Genomic DNA, 6,207 nt, shown 5'->3' with positions numbered 1-6,207 from the left:
ACCAGCCCCTGTCCATCTATATCAGGAGAAGCTGTCATAGGGCGTGGGGGAGGGGCCACAGACGCGGGAGGTCAAGCTCCTGGCACATTCCAACCCCACCCCCACCCCCCACCCCCTTCTGATTGCTTGGGCGACACCATTCCAAGCCAGCAGGTGCTAAGTAAAGATGAAAACAGGCTGAGTGAGATCCTGCTTCATCCAGTAAAAAGCAGCGTCCCTTCTTTAGCTGCCACTTCAAACAGGGAGGAGCTCAACCCGCTAACACCCTGACTATTTGCTTTAATTTGATTCCTAAATTGGAATAGCCTGATTTCCATTTCAAAGCGTTGGAAATATTTTGCAGGAGATCCTGTTTCCTGATTTCCATCACTCCTCCTGGAACATAGAATCCTCAAGTTACAAGGACCCTTCAAAGTCATCCTAGCCAACCAGGCTCCTCTCATCAGTGCAATTTTGCCCAAATCATTTCATAGGGGTGGATCCGTGTTTCCCATTTTTAAGGATTCTATAAGAGACACAATTAGATGAAAGCCTGTTTGGATGTTATATACCCATCTCTGCCAGCAAACTAAACCCTTCCCATCCAGCTTGCTCTAAAAAACACCTACTTTGCCTGTTTCTTCCTCTCTGTATATTGTGGGGATGATTTCCTCGTAAGTCCTCACTTGATTTCTATACTTCTGATCATCCCTCTGGGTTCATTCTCCACTCTTCCCACATACTGTGTACCCTGGAGGCCGACCTGTGTTGACAACATCAGTGGACTCCCTTGCCTTCTCAGTTCTAGTTGGGTTCAGCCAATGGGTAGTGCCAGCAAAAGACTGGAGGAGAGTGAGCTGATGTGTTTACTTCCCTGGCACCTTCCCTGTGGAGATGCCATAGGCTGACTGCTTCCTTTGGTGGAAAGTCATAACTCCTGTCTGGCATCTTCCCATACAGCTATCCTATTCTACGTCTGATAACTGCTCCCTCCTTTACTGCTTCAGCCCTCTGGGTAATGACATGCCAGACTGTCAAGAGCCCTGGAGTAATGCACTATTCCTTACAATTTTGCTATACTTGCCTACATCTTTGTAAATAGTCTCTTTATCAAACTGGCTCAAACTCTTAACTTGCAAATGCCATCTGTTTCCTATAGGAAATACCACTACCATTTTATTCCTCTAATGTCCCTAATAGGAAAGTCCATAAGAACTCTATGCAACCATATCATGTGCAACCCCAGACTCCCCACCAACTCCAAACATAGACACATACACACAGATGCACCAACGCACACATTGTGGTAGTATCTAAGACGGCTCCTAAAGATCCCCTGCTACTGCTTGATATTCACACTTTTGTGTAATCCTCTTTCCTCAAAGTAGGGTAGACTGACTGACTCACTACTAAAGAATAAAATATGGCAGACATGACAGGATGTCACTTCCAAGATAAGGTTATAAAAAGACTATCTTGGACATTTTCTTTTGCTCCGTTACTTGCTTTTTCCGAGAGAAGACAATGCCTGTTGTGAGCTACTCTATGGCAAGGAAACTGTCTCAGTGCAACAGGCCTGGAGTGCAACGGAGGGACTACATTATGCCAACAATCCTGAATGAATTTGGAAGATCTTCCCCCAGCCAACTTGGTAAAAGTCCCTGAGTCAGCTAAGCTATGCCCAAATTACTGACCTACAGCAATAAATGTCTCTTCTTTTAAGCAGCTAAATTTTGGAATAATTTGTTTCAATATAGCAATAAATAGCTAATTCACACATTGTCAGTGTAAGTTTTCTAAGATGTGGAATCTAAACATGATCTTTCTTTATGTTTAATTTCCATGTTAATCTTACTGGGCAAGGAAGTAAAGATTCCATTTGTTTGACTCGGACTTATTTTCCTTCATTTTCCTATCTATTTCCCCATTTGCTCTCACTCTACCTCAAACGGCAGCTATCCCATTTTGATGAAATTGACCCCATCCCTGGCTTCAGGAATTGCCCAAACTGCAATCCAAGTTATCCATTTTCTCCTTGCTGTAGTGAATGGTTCATGGAGGGGCACAAAATCCCATCCTGAGCCAATCAATACAGTGTTCTCTCAGGTCTGATTTTCAATTGGAAGCGGTACATTATCTAAATCTGTTGAATCCAAAGCTGAGTTTTCTATGCTAGAAACATGGAGTTCAGCTAACACAAATCCCATCCTGCCTCATTTATACTCATTTCTCATAACGAAATGAAGTAGATGATACCAAACAGAACAGGGAAACTGAGCATTTCATTTGTGTTAAGAAGAAAGGCTCTTAACTGAAACAGATTTGGCTAAGTTAGAAACTCATTTCTACCACTTACATACTGGGCAACCTTGACGAATTCTTAGTCTTTGAGCCTCACTTCCCTCTTCTGTAATATGAGGGTAATGGTAATAGTACATATCTCATCTAATTGTTGTGAGAACCAAATATACTCCCTGTAAAACACTACTGTGCCTGGAACACAGTATATGTTCATATATATGATATGCTAGGTATCATCATTATAATCTCTGGAAGAAAGTTGATGATAAGTTATAGGTTTTGAAATTACTTTGTCTATACAGCCTTCTTGGATTATTTTCAATGTATGCTTCCTCCTATCATGAAATTTCACCATCTACCCAGGAGATTATTTGTACTAGATACATTCCAAAGTTAAAAAGAAAAGACGTCCAAATGAAATGTGCTATTAGAGTTCATTCATCTATCCTTCAGAATTTTCTATTGTTATCAGAAAAACTAAGTAGCAGCAGAAGAAAACTAAGGGATCCTCCTTTGTTTTATTTGCATTTGTCAATACATATATTAACAGGTTCTTAACTTTGACATCAGTGATGTTTTGATGACCTTTCCTATGGTGAAAATGTTGGGATGTTTGGTTGTAGGAGAGCGATTGGCAATCACCGACCTCAGCTACCCACTATTCTTTATTTGGCAATGATAATTGGCAAGTTTATCAGTTTTTACAGAAAGAACTAATTTTCTTCACTATAAAATGGATATTAATTACTTATATTTGGAAAAGGATTATTAAATGCTCTAAGATCTCTATATTTCAGACCCATAATTCCTGAGTGGGGATGAAATACTCATTGGTTTATACAAAATGCCTTTGTCAGCTTTTGTTTATCTCTATGAGTTACATAAGATACTGTACCTATTTCTCATACTGATATAGCTTGCACCAGTTTCTGGCTCATTGCATTTGTTTCCTTATGCAAATAACTTTTTCTTCGCAGATAAAATGCTCTATTTGTTACCACCTCACACCACTCACCTGTATTCACACAGTGAGTGAGGTTAAGACATAGATCTCTAGTCTACTACAGGCATTTAATTTCCAGGCAGGAAAAGAAAGCAATGAATGTAGAGAAACATGACAGTAGCAAGAGAAGGTGGTAACTCTGAATTTATTCAGATTGGTTTGCCTTCTCACAAGGGATCATGAAGAGAGACTCAGAACTAAACAAGATAAAGGAAAAAAATATGTAGAAAACATATTCATCCAGTAGTATGCTAAGCTAAATATTTGGAAAATTCCACTAAATGTAAACTACTTATCAAATTAAAATTCCATAATCCTTGAAATTGAAAATTCGACAAAGAGGATGAAATAAAGTTAGCTTCAGGCCAAGATTGAATTCACATTCATAGGCACTCACAGAAAGATTAACAGAAAAAAAGTCTACTGCAGGAAAAGAAAATGAAAACAGTGTGTTATTAGCACAGGAATAGGTAAAAAGATTGTGAAAACAGGATAGAGCTCCCAAACAGATCTATTTATATATGGTAAGTTGATATAAGATAGAGATTGTATTGCAACAGAGAAAAAATATTTTCAATAAGAGTGCTGATGTTGGTACAATTGGATCCCTACTCACCTCCTGCACAAACTAACTCCAGATAGATTGAAGGTTTAGGTGTGGAAAGCACAATTCTAAAACTTTTGAACAAGTTATAGAAAAACACATTTACGATACCAGGGTAAAAAAGATCATCTTTTTTAAGATGCAAAAAACAACTGGGTGGCTCAGTCAATTAAGCATCTGCCTTCCATTCAGGTCATGATCCCAGTGTCCTGGGATCCAGATAGCCCCATATTGGGCTCCCTGCTCAGTGAGGAGTGTGCTTCTCCCTCTGCCTCTCTACTGCTAGTGCTCGCTCACTCTCTCTCTCTCAAATAAACAAATAAAATCTTTTTAAAAATTGGAGTTAAATAATTTGATTAAATTAATATTTGAATAATGAACTTCTAGTCATCAAAAGAAACCATAAAGAAAGTGAAAAGTCAGCTAACAAAAAGATAATAAATATTTAGAGCATCAATGATCAATAAAAAATTGTGTACTAAATTCATAGTTCCTACAAAAAATAAGAACAGTATAAACAATCCTATAGAAAAAAAGATGAAGAATAATATATATAGATTGGTGGCTAAAACAAGACTAAAATAAAAAGCACCTAAATGAGGATTTCCAAATGCAACCCAGGGAGGTAGATTTAGAAGGCTAAAATAATAACCTCAAATCAATGAAATTAAATTTAGGATAAAATCCTCAATGTATATTCTCATCATATACAGGTTTTAGTGAAAATTAATGAGAATACAGAATGAATAATTCTGGCTGATGTACTCAACGTGTCTTTCTGCTAAGGTGGGTATGGAAGTAGACTTCAAGTTAGAATGAGACAAAAGTATAAAAAATTGTTCAAAAAAGAAGCAACTCAAACCGACCACCAGGCATTACTCCACCCTGTACTGGTCCAACTTCATATAGAGTATTTGCCTCTTTCTTTATCCTGTTTTGTTTAAGGAAGAGACTTTCAATCAATGTTACCCTGATAATAATTTGGAAATCATTCACAAAACCCATTACCTGATATGTGATTGGAATATATAGTACAAGAAGAAGTTTAGATGACTATTTTCATCCACCATTGAACTTCATAGAGTACAGAAATGCTGTCTGTTCGGTATATAAACCAATTAAATTCAAGGTTAGCAGTCAGGTTTTAACTTCACCTTCTTTATTAAATGAATATGGGGTTGGAGGTAAGTGACCCTTTGCAGCTGAAGAAATAGTTAAGCCCATAGTTTTCAGGTCAAGTCATTCAATTTAACAGATGGAAAGGTTGGAGTGGCCCCTAAAGGACTCCTTCCTGTCGTACTGAGGAGAATTCAACTGGGCTGCCTAGTTTTCATTAGGGGGTTTGATTCCCCAAGCATTCAAGCATTTAGATTTTTAAAAAATACATTCACATCTCTAATAAAGGAAATAATGTCCCTGTCTAAAGCATTTGTTTGGTGTGTGTGTGTGTGTGTGTGTACTTTTCTCCTTTTCATCACTTAATGTTAGTGGAAGAAAGTATAAACTATAAAATTATAAAACATTATATATATTATTGTATCACATATAGATAATATAAATTATAGAACATTCAACTTCTTATCAAACTCTCCTTTAAAATATAATGAAGCTTGATTTCACATAATTCCCATAATTTAATATTTCAATAGGACTTTGGATAGGTAAAAGTGCATAGAACACTATCCAGACAAATTAATCTTTGCACATTTTCCTCAACTAAAAAATATTAGGTAATGATTAATATAAGGAAATAAAATTGTACTTCTTTTCTTCATCTTACTTATAAAGTTAATAAATATGATGAAGTCTCAAGTTGACATCCTCATATTTCAATTTTCAACTCTTATTTCCCCTGTCAGTAGGAAGGCAAGTTGAGAAAAGAAGTTGAAATGTGGATTGGAATGTAAAGAGAATCTGTTTTCTCTATACTAATAGGTCTTCTTTATAGTTTAGGCACTGAGCACGGTGAGGTGGACAAGCAGGTGGTCTCTGGCCTCCCCACCCTCCCATGGACCAGAGGAGCAGACTTTAATTTTTATATATGAGAATTCTGTGTAGACTTACCTTTGAAAACAGTGCTATGCTCCCATCACTTCCCTTCATCATACTTCCTTTGTACCTGATATCCTGGCTCCTACTTAATTTACCCCTGGCTTTCTATTTGACAGTGTTTTCATAAGCATATGAGCCTCCATGCTTATCCCATTGTGCATTTAGCAGACTAGGTTTGGGGTGAAGCATTCTATTTAAACCAGACTCTGACATTGTGAAACTGAACATATATGTAGACCAGATATAAATTTTTAGGAGCCCTAAGTAC

Source organism: Canis lupus, chromosome 6 (genome assembly GCF_048164855.1).
Source record: "Canis lupus baileyi chromosome 6, mCanLup2.hap1, whole genome shotgun sequence".
NCBI lineage: Eukaryota > Metazoa > Chordata > Mammalia > Carnivora > Canidae > Canis > Canis lupus.
This window is presented reverse-complemented; position numbering follows the sequence as displayed.